The 17229-nt window shown below is 37.5% G+C and overlaps 1 protein-coding gene across 1 annotated transcript in view; it reads right to left on the reverse strand.

Annotated features, from left to right (window-relative positions):
- ADGRV1 (adhesion G protein-coupled receptor V1) overlaps positions 1-17229 on the reverse strand; it is a 471428-nt gene that overhangs the window by 243174 nt on the left and 211025 nt on the right. The gene's annotated exons all lie outside the window — the stretch shown is intronic.

Below are 17229 nucleotides of genomic sequence, written 5' to 3' on the forward strand. Positions count from 1 at the left end.
AGCAGGCTCATAGCAGAGGAGCCTGATGTGGGGCTCGATCCCATAATGCTGGGATCACGCCCTGAGCTGAAGGCAGACGCTTAACCGCTGTGCCACCCAGGCGCCCCGAAAGGGAAGTATTCTTGTACAGCCAATTCTCTTGTTAAAGATCTATGCATTTTTACAATCTACTTAATAAATCGGGATTTTCAAACAGTAGGAAGCTTTTTTTTTTTACAGTCTAGTATCTCATTTCTATGCGGAGGACTAAACTCATGCTTATAGATAAACGTGGTCTTCACCAACTAAATTTAAGATGCAGCATTTTAGAAATTTACATATCAATATCTCTACAGTATTGTTCACTAGTGTTTAAACAAAATCCTGATCAGTGTGAAAAAAATAAAGAAATAAAATGCTACTGATCAGCTAAGTTCTATTCTTCTGCCCCTTCCTCCTGGAGGTAAAAAGTGAGTTTCCTTATATTTTAACTTCATATGCTTGTATAAAGTATTGTATATTTTGTTTTAAGCAAAGAATATTAATGGCAATTCCCAGAAAGGCCAATTAGAAAAAATTTCCAACTTTACTCTTTATCAGGGAATGCAAATTAAAATAACAGAGCTAACCTGTTACCCGTCAGACTGAAAAAAATTAGAAGTCTGACAATAGACTTGAAGTGGAGGATAAAAAAGGAACTTATGCACCACAGGGATAAGTTGGTACAATGTCTCTAGAGAACAATTCAACAATTTTTTAGTAAAAGTAAAGATATTCCATTGCTAGGGCCCAGAAATTACCCTTCTGGGTATCTACCCAAGAGAAAATGTCACACTTAAACACTTCAGGAGGTATGCAGAAGGACTGTGTTAATAGATGTAACAGCTAACACTTGTACCGTGCTTCCTATGTGTCAGGCACCGTTCCAAGTCCTTTCTGTGCTTTTGCTCTGTTATGCTTATAACATACCTATCCCATAGAAAACGTACTGCATTTTACAGATGAGTAAACTGAGGCACAGCAGTTTATAACTTGCCACAGTCGCACAATGTGGTGGAACCACAAACACAAGCAATCTAGTTCTGAGTCTGTGAACCACTACGCCGTATGGGTCACAGAAGTACTGTATGGAAGAACAAAAGAGTGGAAATCATCCAAGAGACCACCAAGAAAGGAAGGAACAAACAGGCAACAATATATTCACACAGAGCAAAACAGCACAGCCAGTAAGATGCATAAGCCAGACCTCACACAGGGGCTTCCATACATTTCAAAAACCTAACATAGGGAGAACAGGCAAGGTGCAAGATGATTTGTACTGTATGACACCTAAAGCTATCTTTATGATTTATTTCCAATAGCTAAAATAGCTAAAGCAATCTTAGGGTATATTAATGAAATTAAAGAATCAAGAGCAAAAAATGGGCACTTTTTTCCCCTTGGGTTTAAGAATCTTGAATAATGCGCCAGTTCCAGGAATTGCAAGATTGATCGACTAGACTGAATTTTGAAGTAAGCAGCAAGAATGATGAAGGATTTTGGAGCAGTTTAGAGTATGCATGCAAAGTCTCTCAAATGAGGGAATATGTCTGCTTATGTGCAAGAAAGGACAATGTTCTCCATCTTCCCACTCTTTCCCCATAGGCTTCCCATCATATGTGTGGGTACACACTTATGATAGGGCTTATCTTTTTGACTTAGGACAATTATCTTCATACAAAAACATTAATAAATACTACAACAACTCCACTTAACTTTATATACGTTAGATAGGGTTTTCTCAAATACACAGAAGGATTTTAAATCCCAAGTTGTGCACAAAAAAAAGTCACAGAAAACTATATAATAGTAAAAAAATATGGCTACTTTTACACGAACAGAAAAGGTTAACAAATGATTTTAAAAAATACCTTTTAACTGTTTTTATATTGTAAAGTCTTAGAAGATAGGTCTACCAAGGAATTCCCCCTCCTACTGAAATGGACTATCAACAAAAAAGCACTCTCTTTAAGAATATACTTATTTAGTAGGAGAGTTCAGCACTGAAAGCTGTACAAGGTCAGAGCATTCAGCTCTTTTTCCTCACTACTCAAATGAGCCTTCTCTGCATAATGAACAATGGAGGCCTGTAAAGAGGCCACAATTTTGACATCAGTTCATCTAGACCATTGGCCTTCACAGAGCAGGATTACTCTTTATAGAAAAGCACTCAATCTAAAACAAAGATCTCTGCGGAGAAAAGACCATTCTAATAAAGACAAATCTTTGAAAGATAAAGAAGTTAAAATGAGTGCTGACACACATGGCTAAAATGTTAATTTTCATGGAAACTTAATGGACGTATAAGTGGGGGCATATTAAATGTTAATTACTCTTAATCTTAGCTGTTGAAAAAACTGCTTTAGGTTTGGGTGTGGCAACTCCTTTTGAAAAACTTGTTGGCACTCCAGTGTAGACCTTGCTATGATTTCTTTCCAACATTGGACACACCTTGTTCAAAAGACAAATGACTCATAAGAGGCCACAATCCAAAATGTGATATTCAGCATTTAACTTGCTAATGATACCCCAGAAGTAGCCACAGCTCCTGCTGTGAGAAAAACAGCAGACAGGGGATTAAAAATGAAGGCTTCTCTACTTCACTAGAATCAGTTGTGCAAGAATAGTAAAAATACAGTTTAAAGAGTGTCAGATAAGGTAATGAGGAGAAAGGCCACAGGCGGGTTGTGAAAGCGTGCCAACGTCAATACATGTTACTCAATATTTGCACCACTTAACAAAAATAAGCCACGCATAGAAGGTGAAAATGGCTAGATGAAAAAGGAGAAAACACCTGAAACGAGTGTAACATTGTATGTCAAATACACTTCAACTGAAAGAAAGAAAAGAAAAGAAAAGAAAAGAAAAGAAAAAGAAAGAAAGAAAGAAAGAAAGAAAGAAAGAAAGAAAAAGAAAGAAAAGGAAAGAACGAACGGAGGGAGGGGAGGGGAGGGGAGGAAGGGAGGAAGGAAGGAAGGAAGGAAGGAAGGAGAAAACAAAGGACCGAATATAAGAGCTGACAAAGCAAATTTGTACTACAATGGCTAAAAACACCAAGTGTGACACCTGGTATCCAGTATCAAACACTTTATGCATTATCAATGAAAAAAGGCCACTTAGGTCTTATTTCTTCCTCCAAAGTCCATAAGCATAATTATGCATGTTTTAACATCATTTCATTGTTGTACAGAATTTTTTATTTTAAATACTGGCACCAGCCACAAAAAGTTGCTATTATATATTTGATTTACTTATTCATTCTTTCAATACAATTTTGTGAATTCTATGATGTGATGTCCTAATGATGGACTCCTTATTTGCTCTTATGAGCTCACAGCATAGTAATGGGCAGAAACCTACATAAATATTTGTTTAACAATAAAATTATGCTATCATAGAGTTATATGGGGATCAGTTTTCTCTTAAAGATCACTCTTACTCCTAGAAGAAGAAAATTATTTTATTGCTATACAGTTCTACTAGGATAAAAGTGACGCAATAGATCTCATGTACATTGAACTTTGATAATGACCTTTCATGTACCTATAATTTTAACAGAACCCCAAGGAGAAGACAAAATTCAAAATGGTGACATTTCAGGAACAACAATCAAGAGTTAATGAGTACCTGTTAGTTGTTTTTGCTTTTATAACCTCCCTCAAGTCAGAGTGTGTAGGCAAATGGCCATTTTACACCTGTATTTAAGGTCAACCTTGTGTTTGTTCTTATTCCATATAAATAAAAAAAATTACTACTTCTGGAATGCTGAATGTTTAAAAATTGTGGTACAAAATCTTACTGTGAATTACACAAGTAAAAGAAGTGTTGGCTAGTTAATGTCGTTAAATGTTTATGTTAAACTATATAAAAGGATGACAGATGAAATATGGGGTAGATTTGAATTATTACAACTCCATGTTAGGTTTTATTTTTTATTTTATTTTTTTATTTTTTATTTGTTTTAATGATTTTATTTATTTGACAGAGAGAGAACACAAGTAGGGGGAGCAGCAGGCAGGGGAGAGGGAGAAGCAGGCTTCCCGCTGAGCAGGGAGCCTGAAGTGGGGCTCGATCCCAGGACTCTGGGATCATGACCTGAGCCAAAGGCAGACGCTTAATGACTGAGCCACCCAGGCGCCCCCATGTTAGGCTTTAGTTTGTAGGTTTCCACTTTCAATATGAAATCAGTTATTATTAAAAGTCTCACCCAAATCTATTCCCCATCTAACATTTATTGGCCCTATATTAAGGACAAACAAACAAAATCTAAACCTTAATTAACTCATTTAATAAATATGCATTGAGTGGTTTTTATTGGCTCAGCACGGTTCTAGGTGATGAGTGTACAGTAGTGATGAAAGCAGACATGGTTCTCACCCTCTCGTAGCATACAGTCTCACAAGGAAGACACCAGTGAATGAATAAATAACCACAACATGCCAAGTACTATAGAGGAAAGGAAAAATGAACTGGGAGAATACTGTGTGCTGAGGATGAGGAAGGCCTGAATAAACTGAATGATGAGGACGGTCTCCCTAAGAACATGACACTTAACCTAATCCCTGACCTGAGTGAAGGGATCTGTAATCTGAGGAGCCAAGGACCAGGGAAAAAAGCATTCCAGGAAGAGGCCACTGTACCCACAAATGTTTCAAGACAGGGGACCCTCAGGGAACCAAGGCAAAGTCATTGTGGCTGGAACACAGTGGGTGAGGGGCAGAGTGCTGGGGGCGGGGGCAGACTGGTGAGGTCCACCATACTGGCCAGGCACTGTTATAGAAGCCACACTAAGATGTATGAACTGAGGGGCGCCTGGGTAGCTCAATCGTTAAGTGTCTGCCTTTGGCTCAGGGCGTGATCCCAGAGTGCTGGGATCGAGCCCCATGTCAGGCTCCTCCGCTGGGAGCCTGCTTCTTCCTCTCCCACTCCCCCTGCCTGTGTTCCCTCTCTCGCTGGCTGTCTCTCTCTCTCTGTCAAATAAGTAAATAAAATCTTAAAAAAAAAAAAAAGATGTATGAACTGAATTTAAAGAGGAGTGGGAAGCCATTTAAGGGTTTCAACAGAGGACATACATGGCATGTTTAAAAGATGGCACTGGCTCCTAAACACAGAGAATAAGTTGGAAGCAAGCTAAAGGTGAAGCAGAGAGACCAATTAGAAGCCAATTTCAGTAGTCACATAAGGCACACGGTGGGCTAGAAAAAAGGTAGTGGATGAATGTGGAAAAAAAAAACAACATACGAAGCCATGGCATAATCTGGAGGTAGGATCAACAGAATTTGCTCAGAGGTTGGATACTGTGGGTAATATGCAGGAAGGAATGAATAATGCTGAAGAACCTTTGGGAAAGATGGCCCCAATTATTGAGATATGGAAAAATGTGGGAGGAACAGGTTCTGAGGGAATATTAAACATTTTGTTTGGACATGTTAAGTTGGAGATACCTATGAAACACCCAAGTGGAGAAATTAGGGGCAACAAAATATATGAGACTAGAGCTTCAAAGAGTGGTTTGTAGTGGAGATATAAATTTGCAAGTAATGAAGCAAACAAATGGTACTTAAAGCTATGGCTAATGATGAGATCACTGATGGGGACTGCGAAGTAGTGTATCAACAATTTCAGCATGTAGAAAAATTTCCTGGGGCAATTTTGATTCAGTAGGTTAGGGGTGGGGACTTCAAATCTGCATTTTTATTAAACTCTCTAGGTGGGTCTCATCCTAGTACCAGCCTATTAAATACTGCTATAGAAACAGAAAGTAAGTGAGCCCAGCAGCAAGCTAAGACACTCCAGCAATTGGTATCTGGCCAGAAGAGGAGCTTGAGGAACTGAAGCCATAGACCAACTAGGAGAGAGTGGTCCATGTCATCTATACCACCTTCAAAGGGAAACGGAAACGTATCTATCAGGTACTACTAGCAAGACTCTGGGCAGAGTTCCCTTGAGCAAGTTCCTATAAAACAGTGCCCAGAACAGTCCTCCACAACAACTGGTTGGCTCAGTGCTCAGGGAATTTGTGCTTTGTCATTGTACGAAGAAAACAGAGACAATATCAGCAACCGGATTGCTGATGCCTTCTAAGTATGACCACCGCTACCCTAAAATCAGAAGAGGGCCTCATGGGATTGGTACTGGCCATGCTGGAGTTAATGAGCCCTTGGTCAACCCACTTCAATATCACCAAGGGTAAGAAAGAAGTAACACCACTATCTTTTCTTCTTTTCTTCTCTGTAGCATGCAAATACCCTAAAGACCCTCGTATTTATTAACTCCTTAAAACAACAGGTTAAGACAAGTAGGCCCAGATAAATTATGAGGCAGATTCATTTCTTTTTCTCAATTGTATTCTGTTAGCCAATCCCTTCCTAGCATTCCACATCTCCATACTGCTCTGTTTGGAACTGTCACAACTGAGTCCTTACGTGTGTCACACAAACCAACTTCATAACTTTCCCTTTGGTCCCTTCTCAAAGCTCATCGCGTTTCATGTAGGCTTGTGTAATAATGAGTTGATCGCACAATTTTTATATGCTGATGAGTTTGCTATCACCCACAAACTTGCATTTTAACAGGAGATTTGTGGATACAAACTTTAATTTGAAGGAATTGAGCTAGTGTTGGAATATTCCTATATCATTATGGAGGAGATATACTAAGTATGGAAGAGATAATTTTAATAATCCTTAATCAACATCACACAGATTGCTATTTCACCTGTAAAATCTCCACAGTTTAAGAAGTCTTTGAGTTAATCGCCTGGGAGCAAGCAACCATCTAAAAGCAATGCCAAGAGATTGTAAATTACTTCATAAAGCTGATTTCATGTTATGGGATAGCTGGCAAAAATCTTTTCTTTTTTTTAAATAAGATTTTATTTATTTATTTATTTATTTATTTATTTATTTATTTATTTATACAGTGGCATGCAAGTGGTGGGGAGGTGCAGAGAGAGAGAGAGAATCTCCAGCAGACTCCACACTGAGCAGAGCCCGAGATCATGACCTGAGTTGAAATCAAGAGTCACACGCTCAACTGACTGAGCCATCCCGGTGCCCCTTGAAGGAGAACTTGAACAACAAATATATCTATGAGTTTGCCTTGTGAAAAATCTACATGAAACCAAAAAGAAAAAGAAAAACACAAAAAGTAAAAGATTTTCTTTACCAAATAATAAAGTGGGAAGCAGTTCTTAAATGAAGGGTTGCAAATCAAAGACCATCAGGTACAAGGCAACCAACACAAATGTGTAGAGGAACCAGATATAAAACAACACGGGGCCAGGAGGTCCATGGCAAACATTCAAACTCAGTTTTTGGAAAACACTGTGAGACCACGCATACCACACCTATGGGCCCACCTCATTCCCAGGACTTCAGTGTCCCTGCAATAAATTCCCCACTCCACTGTACAACAGAAATTAAAGTAGGGCTAAAATGCTCTGATTGCAAGGGAAGTAAAAGGAATAACAAGTAGGATTTTGAACCATCCTGGATTTCCCATAACTGAAGGGTTTACAAATATGCAGAACTTTCGGTGCTAATATCAGGACAGTCAAAAGGCTTGCTCTGTGCTTTGGAGCTATGAGAACAAAACAATGATAATGTAGGGTCTACTTTCCACAAGAAGTTGAAACTGGTTGCTTGGTTTGAAAAAAACTGTCAGGTAGCACATCGGAAGGAAGAGTAATCATCAAGATATTCTCCAAGAGTAGCTAGACTGATAAGGCAATCAACTATCATAGGCATCCAGTATATGTGTCACGGACATTATCTTTTCACTACCTCACACAGAAATAACACTGTGAACGTGTATTAGCAGCTCTCAAAGAGACCATGATATGAAACAAAAAGAATCAGAGGCAACGAAATACCCAGTAGTGTCGAAATCAACATCCTGAAGTCAAATGAGATCATTGTTCTGTAATTTAAAAACAACAGGATAACTTCATAAAACATGTAGAAAGAAATGACGAAAGGAATTAGATGAGTTGCCTAGGGTAGTGGCCCTCCAATGGGGGTGATTCTGGCCCCCAGGAAGCATCTGATTACATCTGAAGACATTTTTCAATGTAACAGGTGGGGAAGTGGGTGCTACTGGCATTTAGTGAGTAGGGGCCAGGGATGGTGCTAAACATCCCACAATGCACAGAACAGTCTCTCACAACAAATTTTCTGCCCCAAAGTGTCAACTGTGTTAAGGTTGAGAAATCCTAGTTTAGGGCTGTAAAACTTTTAAAAAACAAACAACACTTGGTTAATGTCAATAAGGTTAAAGTGCATGAGAAGTACTTTTATTTTATGAGTTGACTCAGTTGATGAGGAACAAAAACCAGAAAGAAGGAGAAAAGCAATGAGGAATAAGTAATGCTAAGGGTGATGAATAAAATAGGAGCCACACAAGGAGAAGAAAGGGTCTCATGTACCACACCACAGCCATTCTGTTCATTGTGACACCCCCTCCCCCGCAAATCAACACCAACAGAGCCTATCACTCGTTCCCCTCAAGAGTGTGCAGTGCTAGTTACTACAACTCACCTCTTCGTGTCACAGTTCTGTTAATAAAAGGATGAAGGGCATGTGGGCACACCTGACAGTCACCAAGTGCAGGGTAAGAATGATGGCCTTAAGGTGGGGAGTTAGGAAAAGGGGGTGTGAGAAGCTGAAATGCCAAAGAAGTAAAAAAAAACTGGAGAAGTGGCAGTTAGAAAGAGGCATATTCTGCACATATGCAAATAAATTTCTGGCGGAGGGAGCAAGCTAGCATTGTAACAACACTGCTTCCAGTTAAATACGAAAGCTGTGACCGGGAACCATGTATCCCAAGAGTGACCAGTTCATAAGAAGATCATGATTTAAAATAAAAAGGTTCCAAGTACGAAGTAGGGATCTGAAGATCAGAACTTCAACATCAGATTCTATATCTATTGAAATAATAGCAAAAGAGAAAAAAACAGATAACTGTTTAGGAATGAATATATACTTGCCGCCTCTCCAGTAGAGCAACCTCTTCAAGGCCTGAAATGCCATGTAGCTATTCCAGAAGACAGAAGCGAGATATGGCCTTCCCTCTGGTTCCCAAAGATGAATGTGTAATTTTTAGTATAATATCTCTATCCCTGAAGATCTGTTTAAGGTTTATCTGAAAATATTTTAGAAAGAATGCCAATTCTTCACAATCGTATCTCTGGACAAACAAAATCATTTCAGAGATAACTGACGCTAGCAGTTTTAGACATAGACCCACTAAGATTATGTTCAAAGCCTGAGCTTTCAAGGTAGAGACAGAACTTTTTTTCTCTACTACACCGCCATTTTGTTGAAAATATCACTATCAAAAACATCTACCTTAATATAAAGATCCTGAGTTATTAATAGCATAATATATAATATGGTCACAATTTTTTAAAGTGAGGATTTTTAATTTAACATGATTTTGAGGACATTTATTGATATAATTTTTTAGAATTTTGAAAACACAATTTGATTCATGTTAAAAATCATTTATAAATATTTGATTATGTACTTACTCATTGATTAAAAACACCTCTGTATTTTTGGATACTATTGCTCATCTTCCATGAGAGATATGATTAGTATATATTATTGATCACCATATGACCCAGTAATTCCACTACTGGGTATTTACCCAAAGAAAACAAAAACACTAATTCAAAATGATACATGTACCTCTATGTTGACAGCAGCATTATTTACAATAGGCAAGATATGGAAGCAACCGAAGTATTCCTAGATAGATGAATGGATCAAGATGTGGCGCACACACACACACACACACACACACACACACACACACACAGAGGAATATTACTCAGCCATAAACAAGAATGAGATCTTGCCATCTGCAGCAACATGAATAGACCTAGAGGGTATAATGCTCAGTGAAGCAAGTCAGACAGAGAAAGACAAATATCATGGGATTTCACTCAAGTGGAATTTCAGGAACAAAACAAACAAACAAAGAAAAAAGGAGACAAACAAACAAAAAGACTCTTAAATCCAGAGAACACATTTGGTGATTGCCAGAGGGGAGGTAGGGGCTGGGTGAAACAGATAAAAAGGATTGAGAGCACACTTATCGAGAGCCCCGAGTGATGTAAAGAATTTTTGAAATCTTATATTGTAGACCTGAAGCTAATATAACACTGTATGTCAATTACACTTCAATAAGAGATTTTTTTTTAAGGCGTTCATTTTCTATACGTAAAATGCCAACACAGAGAGCAATTTATCATGTCTAAGCAGGTAACCAGTGAGTGCATCCAAAGGCCTGTCTGGGCACAGGTGGAGCTCCCATCCAGAACAAAGCTTTCTTGAAAATTTTAAATGGAAAGTATCACAGAGAGGAGTTTTTAAAAGCTTATCACGAAAAATATATATAGGTATATGTGTAGTTAAAAAAACCCTGCAATATAAGTTTTAAGGTGTAAGTTTTATTTACAACTTCATCAGTTACTAGGCAAGAGACCAGGGGTAAGTTTATTTGTCTCCATATCTGTAAAACAGAGATTTAAAAAAGGTACAATATGTGATTCTCAACAAAGTATTTGATAATATTATTTCCTATCCGCCCCTCTAAAATGAGTGAGAAAGACACACAAAGAATCACTGAATAGCTTTGTAAAACTGGTTTCAGAGATGAGAAAAATCTTTGTTTTAAAATAATTATACTTAAAATATCAAATTAAAATTTAAAAAAATTCAATTCAAATTTAAAATCTAGAAATAGCTTTCTATGTGGAGGCAAACATATTAATGGAAAAGGTCACCGCTTAAAACTTTGAGGAAATCTGTAATTTTCTCCCATACATGAATTTTAAGAAGTTCTTCCAATGGCTTAACCCTTAGTAAAAATTAGCTTATTTTCAAAAGTTAAATATGTTTGCCCCATATTTTATTCTTCATGCCTCTTTTTTTCCAATGTCTACAATTTTCCAGATTTGTTTTCCACAATTTGCAGCAATACCATAAGAACAGCAGAGAAATATTACAAATTCTGAGCATCACTCACACACTCAATCTTCATTCTTTATTGTGAACCACTGGCCAAAGTCCACCTCTCTTCAATTACCCAATGAGATGAATTTTATGGAAAAATACAAGATTTAAAAAAAAAAAAAAAACCTTTCTAAGACTTTTAATGAAGGTTTGTGATCAGACAAGTCTATTAAATGGTAGCACATTTAATGAGTACTTAAATTATATTGTTAACAGCCCAATAATTAGACCCTTGGCCACACACACACACACACACACACACACACACACACACGTACGTCAAAGTAACAGGCGATAACTTCCAGCAGCACTGGTTACAGGTGCTCTGGTCTTAGCTGTTTTTTGTTCTTTCCCATTAACTTGATTAAGCCAGAAATAATGAGCAAATGTGAACCTTTCCTGGAGTGCATCATTTAATTTCTTTTCAAAAATTGCACAGGTGGAATCCAGCAGTTTCTTGGCAATGTACTAAGTAGACTCCAAGAAATACAAAATATTCCATCAATTAGCAACTAAGGATGGGTGGATATTGAAGTACGTACATGTGATGTACATATGCATATGCACATTTATACATGTTTGTGGGTAGTTTTGTGGGTAAAAGATTGAGACACACACACGGGTTCCAATCTTAGTCCTGCTTCATAATTATGGTTTCTTGGGCAGATTTAATTATATTCTGTGAGTCTCAGATTACAGAGCTATAAAGTAAAGACAAATAATGGCCACTGATAGCACTACTGTGAAAATAAAACAAAGGAGCATATTTAAAGTCTCTGGATCACACCAGAAGCTCAAAGAGATTATTAATTAATTAACTAATTAATTAACTTTTTAGAGAGAAGTAGTGGGGGAGGGGCAGAGAGCATCTTAAGCAGAATCTAGACCCAGGGTAGAGCCCAATGTGGGGCTCGATCTCAAGACCCTGAGATCATGACCTGAGCTGAAACCAAAGGATGCTCAACTGACTGAGCCACACCCAGGTGCTCCTAAAAGAGAGTACTGTTAACAGTACTATTACTCCTCTAAGAATTATATAAATAAAATGAAAAAAAAAAAAACCCACCTGAAAATGGCTTCTTAAAATAATTTAGTTTAATTGAATTAAAACTTAAATATATGCCAGTTCCATTTGGGAAAATGAAGGGAAAAATCAAATAAAAGAAGCACAATTAAAAAAAAAAACTAAATTTCAAGAAACAAGGCTAAATCTTGTTTAGGAGTGGGAGAAAGACCATTCTTCCTTTGATGAGGGAAATCAGTGCTTCTATAATCAAAATAGCTATATGTCACCCATTTTTAAAGTAAAAAAAATTTTTTTTAACTCTAACAAAATATCTTAACTGTATTACTCTCATGTCATATCTCACTTTTTTTTCTAAATGAAATTGCTTTTTCTTTTCTTTTCAAATCTCCTTTCAGATTTATAGGTGATTTTGTTTACTGATACTTTTTTTGTTTTCAAAATGTGCACACAGGTTGCTCTTCAAATGCATATGTTAAGTGGGCTTACTTATGAATATAGGGGTCTATTTTTTCTGTGGATCTCAAAACAACTTTTGGAAAGACCAGTGGCGGTGGGACTCTTAGGTTCTACTCCTAGAAGTGAGGTTGGAGTCCTCACCCTGCTTTTGCTGGTGAATGCTCCCTTCCCTTCCTTCTACAAATCTGCTTGCAGACTGGGAGAACAAGAATAAAAGCCTTGTTTCAAACACGTCTGAGTCTGTGACCTTTGTTCTACAACACCTTCCCCAAGCCATCCTCCACTTAGAAGCTAAAGTGGACTTATCCTGGGGAAAGAATTACTCACATGCAGCTGGTCAATGGTTACTTTCCCATTTGTTCCAGTTTGTCCACAGGAGATCTAACAAACAAATGTGGTTAGAGTCCTTACCCTCAAATAAATTATAATCTGTAAGTGGGAAAAAGTATAAATGTGCAACAAAAAATGGGTGAGAACTCTACCACATTTATGTAGCCAATTTCAAACTCTTGTTTTCTCTTGTTTCATATACCTATAAATATACCCAGCACTCCTTAGATTATAATCTTCTGGAGGACACAACTGTGACGACTTTGGGGTTTGTTGGTCAGATTATCTGTCTCATCTCACACAGAATTCATACATGACTGTAAACATAAGAGGTATTTACTAAAAGTAGGTCTTTGGCTTTTCATAATTACCCCCCAAAGAAGCAGTAAGAAGGAGCCCTTCAGAATGAGATCCTAATTAACATTTAGAACTAGATGTCCAGTAACGCTCGGAATCACTGTCTTTTAAATGTGTACAAAACAGCATTCCGATGGTGTTCTAAACCACTTACTTCAGTCTTCTAATTCCATGTTAAACTCAAGTGGTAAACAATCTTTTCCTCAAGTTGCTTCCTCTCTCATGGCCACCACTGACGCAGACATCAGCTGGAAGAGAGGCCTCCAAGGATTAGGCAGCCTGCCTTATACGTAACTTGGCAGCCACTTGTAAACTCCAAAGAGAGTAAACCAAATATCAGTGACCGACTGTGAAGCTGAATTACTTCCTCTTTTCTAGTTTCTCACAAAACTGTTTGAATTCAGCTTCCCCTCTCCCTAACAGCAGCCACTTCTGACGGAAGTCTATTCTCTCAGACTCGCTTCTATTTAGGAGAAATCACTTATATTGTTGTTCTCAGGCCTATTAATAACTTAGAAAAGAGGTACGCATACTGAATTTTCAACAATGACACAAATATTTTCCTGCGGTATTTTCACTGTATTTCTCTATGTTCTGAATTTTATCTTTACCTTAAAAACATGAATTCAATAGTAGATTCATAAAAGGTAATATTATGGAAAATACACACAGGATATATTTCCTACAGCTAAACATTGGAGTTATCACAACTTCACTGTCGTGTTTTTCCGAAATTTGTCCTTGGGGCTGATGTAAAAGACACATAAAATATAGTGCTGTGTTAATATTTTTATACAAGTTTAAATCCTGTATAACTACATTAATTTATACTTGTATGGGCCTTTAACATGACCGCAGTAGATTACATTTGAAGTAACGTTGAAAAACACACTTTACACCTGATTAGCTTTTTCCTGTTTCTTCACTTGAACTAATAACAAAGAGTCCAATGGAGGTGTTTTGAGGAATTATTCTTTAAAATATGAAATAGCTTTTTATCTTAATGTGTAATGAATGCTTCACTTTTAAAGAGGTATTACACCTTGTGCATTATTAAAAGATTAAAAAAAATCTGAAACCCTACAGAACCTGACACCTTATAGAACAGAGACTTCTGATTTTTTAAAAAAATCTGGATATAGTGGCCTTGTCAGATTAGACTATTTAACGCATTTCTAAGAAAAATGCTCATGAGACATGAAAATGCATCTGTGGTACCCAAATTCTTATCCTTGAAAAACCTATAAGAAATTCTCATTTCTAGGGTGCCTGGGTGGCTCAGGTAAGCATCTGCCTTCGGCTCAGGTCATGATCCCAGGGTCCCGGGATCGAGCCCCGAGTTGGGCTCCCCACTCAGTGGCAGCCTGCTTCTCCCTCTCCCTCTGCCTGCCACTCCCCCCTGCTTGTGCTCACTCTCTGTCTCTCGCTCTCTGTCAAATAAATACATAAAATCTTAAAAAAGAAAAAAAAAAGAAATTCTCATTTCCTCAAATATCAGTCCTGCTCAGGTTGGAAATGACGCTCCATCTCTTCCAAATCTGCAATGGAAGTAATTCTCCCGTCCTCCCCAGCAGCCCTTAACCAGTTGAACCATCCCTGAAGCCTTGCAAAATAAACAGAATATAATCCAATATAGAGCAATCTCTTTTGCATCACTAATCCCACCAGACACAGCCCATTCCTCTGCCCTTACTAATGCCTGTATTTTAATTATATGTAGATTTTACCTGGTAAAGATTTCTTATCTTTCAAGACAGCTTAAGCATTCTCATCTCTATAAAAGATTTTTTTTGACCCCACCCCTCACCCTGGATAGAATTAATAACTCCCCTTTTTCTTCTTTTTTTGTTCCCACTGTATGCTGTACAGGCTGCTGTCATAGGCCTATAACACTCTATTGCATTCATTTATTTATATCATTTATTCCCTTCCTAGTAGACTACACATTGCTTGAGGATATATCTTATTTATCTTTATGTCTGTAGTTGCTAGCAAAAAGCCTGAGATATTACATAGAACACTAAATATCTGAGGAATGGGAACAATGAATAGCTATTATATACAAAGAGACAAATTTAAATTGGGCTTCTACAAAAATTCCAGAAAAGAGTCTCTTGTTTTTGTTACCTAGAGAATAAAAAGATTTTTCTGCTGCTCTGAGTAAGACTCAAACAGGAGGAGAGAGACAGACGTGCTTGCCCTCATCTGACTTTTCTATAGTCACACAAGAGTCTTTAATAATCAACCCTAACAAACACTTTCAAAAGAACAGTCCCAAACTTAGAGTGAAACATTGTTCAAGTGTGGACTGTTTGTATAATACAGGTCATTTTTTTTAATGTGGTCTCACAAGAATGTAATGATTAAACAGCAATGATGACTATAACCTGAGTTAAAACAGTGGCAGTTCAGCTCTTCTGACTTCCTGAGGTTAATCTCTCAGATTCCTCTGGCCTTTGTACCTCTGTGGAGTGAAGAAACGGTGTAAGCAATACCTATATGCCTCTATTTATATAATTTAAAATGCTTATATTGCCCTACTAAAACAAATATTTATTGAACACTTCTCTACCGATTCAAGAGAGCAAAGAAAATTAGCTAACACTTTCACTTTTTATCTGACGTTTTCCAAGGTATAAAACCACATTCCTTAGTGCAAAACTTCCGTTTTTAAAAATATTTTTGGGGGAGGGAACAAGGTTTTATGATTATTATGTCTCATCAACTCATTTGTTTTCAAAATACCAAGGATTACAACAAATGCCTTCAGCTACTCATAGGTTAAAAGGCTTTGAGAGTGTGGTATCCGATAGAATAAACTCAGAAATGATCAGTAGTTTCGTCATAATTATAAACATGACGTAAACACGGCAGGATTGTTCATTATGTCTAGACATATTACAGTATGCCCGGATATTTCATCTCAGCCCTAATTCCAACATACTAACTATATGACAACCTTGTTACTTAGATCCTTATTTTAATAGCCCACATTATGTACTTTGGCACTACAGATAATTTATGAGCTAATTATTTATTAAAATTAGCTATTATAGTTAGTTATTATCTATCCTGAGTGTCTATACTCAATCTAACACAAAATATTATTCTTATGAAATATAGAGAGATCTTATTTAAGAAAACTCTTCCATATACTCCAATGGTTGTTCTCTCAACTTTAACTCTGTTTCTCAATAAGAAGTTAAAAAAAAAGCTGCTTTAAGAGCTAAATCCCTGTCCTAGTACTATTGTCCACAAGATTCAGAAACCTTCACATATGCCATCCAAGTCACTTGCAGAAACCTCTCCCTGAACTCAGGAAGCAAGTTTCCAGAAGTCTGCCTCTCGCTTCTCGCTCCCTATCACCTGCCCTCGTTCCCTCCCAATACTGGGCCTCTGTGGTCTGTTTCAGTGGGCTTCTGAAGAAAGGACAGGCTGTCGCAGTAGCAAGGGTTTTCTTGAAGTTCCCAATCAGACATCAGAATGTGTTTTAACATGAAGAAAAATTGCGAAGTACAATTAGGATCCATAATAGCTGGATTAAGAGTTGAATAGGCTTGGGGGCGCCTGGGTGGCACAGTAGTTAAGCGTCTGCCTTTGGCTCAGGGCGTGATCCCGGCGTTCTGGGATCGAGCCCCACATCAGGCTCCTCCACTATGAGCCTGCTTCTTCCTCTCCCACTCCCCCTGCTGTGTTCCCTCTCTCGCTGGCTGTCTCTATCTCTGTTGAATAAATAAATAAAATCTTAAAAAAAAAAAAGAGTTGAATAGGCTTGGGTGGCTGGCTTGGGATCTTAACTTCTCATTATAACTATTTTTCTGGAAAAACTAATTCTGAATTGAGTGAACTTAAATTATAAGCCAAGATTTATAATGTACTGTGTCTGTAAGTTGTAGACCCTACAAGATTACAATTCTTTAGTGATATGAATATCTTTTTAATTCTGATTTTAAGGAATCGAGCTTATTTTCATGAGAAAATGGTGATGACTTAGTTTTAAATTGCTGAAGAATTTTTTTTTTT

Source organism: Ursus maritimus, unplaced genomic scaffold (genome assembly GCF_017311325.1).
Source record: "Ursus maritimus isolate PB19 unplaced genomic scaffold, ASM1731132v1 scaffold_5, whole genome shotgun sequence".
Lineage (NCBI taxonomy): Eukaryota > Metazoa > Chordata > Mammalia > Carnivora > Ursidae > Ursus > Ursus maritimus.